General features: G+C 53.9%; 1 pseudogene; it reads left to right on the forward strand.

Moving 5' to 3' along the window:
* The first annotated feature begins 286 nt into the window (after window positions 1–286).
* Window positions 287–907, forward strand: LOC122544910 (annotated as a pseudogene).
* Window positions 908–1,146: the final 239 nt, after the last annotated feature.

The raw sequence follows: 1,146 nt of genomic DNA on the forward strand, positions 1-1,146 counted from the left end.
CAGCCTGTTATCCAAAGCCATGTCCTTACCCTAATCCCCACACACCAGGCTTGTCCTCACATGTGCTATAATCAGAACCAACCCAGTGTCCTCTGCTGCTCCTCCCACGTTCACCCTTCCCCATTCCTTTGACACCCCACTCCCCTGCTCCAGCATATTTACCAATCATTTCCCAACTACAGTCAGTTCTGAAGGAAGGTCCCTGAAATCGAAATGTTAACTCTGCTCTCTGCCAGACCTGCTGAGTTTCTCCAGCAATTCCTGTTGCTTTTTTTCTGATTTCCAGTATCAGCAGTTCTTCAATATTTTTGTCCCCCATCCTGATTGGTAGCTCCATGTCTGGTAACGTTTCTGTGAAATCTTTGCGAGGTGTTCATGGCCTTTGGGGAAATGCAGCTTGTTTTCTTTGGGATAACGTTGAGAATTGAAGTGAGTATGTTCTGCCCCAGGTACGGGACTGCAGGCTGGTGAGTCTCCTGGACCTGGCCTTGCAGAAGGACTATGTGAGAGGCAAGATTGCAGAGTACCTGAACCACCTGATTGAGCTGGGCGTGGCTGGATTCCGTGTGGACGCTGCGAAGCACATGTGGCCTGGAGACATGAAGGCAATCTTCCAGAAGCTCAACACCCTCAACACTCGCTGGTTCAGCAGCGGCTCCAAACCATTCATCTACCAGGAGGTGGGTCCCTCAGCGCTCCCGCCTCCCCCCCACCCCCGGCTACCCCAGTCCCCGGATCCATGCTCACAATCTCCCTCTGCATTTCCCAGGTGATCGATCTGGGAGGGGAGCCAGTGAAATCCTCCCAGTATTTCGGGATGGGCCGAGTGACGGAATTCAAGTATGGAGCCAAGCTGGGCACGGTGGTCCGCCGTTGGAATGGGGAAAAGATGCAGTACTTAAGGTAGGGGCAGAATTTCACACTGCCTCAGCACTGACCCTCCGACAGTGCGGCACTCCCTCAGCACTGATACTCCGACATTGCAGCACTCCCTCATTACTGACCCTCTGACAGTGCAGCACTCCCTCATTACTGACCCTCTGATAGTGCGGCACTCCCGCAGGACTGACCCTCTGACAGTGTGGCACTCCCCCAGTACTGACCCTCTGGCAGTGTGGCACTCCCTCGGTACTGACCCTCTACAGT

This window comes from Chiloscyllium plagiosum, unplaced genomic scaffold (genome assembly GCF_004010195.1).
Source record: "Chiloscyllium plagiosum isolate BGI_BamShark_2017 unplaced genomic scaffold, ASM401019v2 scaf_50645, whole genome shotgun sequence".
Classification (NCBI taxonomy): domain Eukaryota; kingdom Metazoa; phylum Chordata; class Chondrichthyes; order Orectolobiformes; family Hemiscylliidae; genus Chiloscyllium; species Chiloscyllium plagiosum.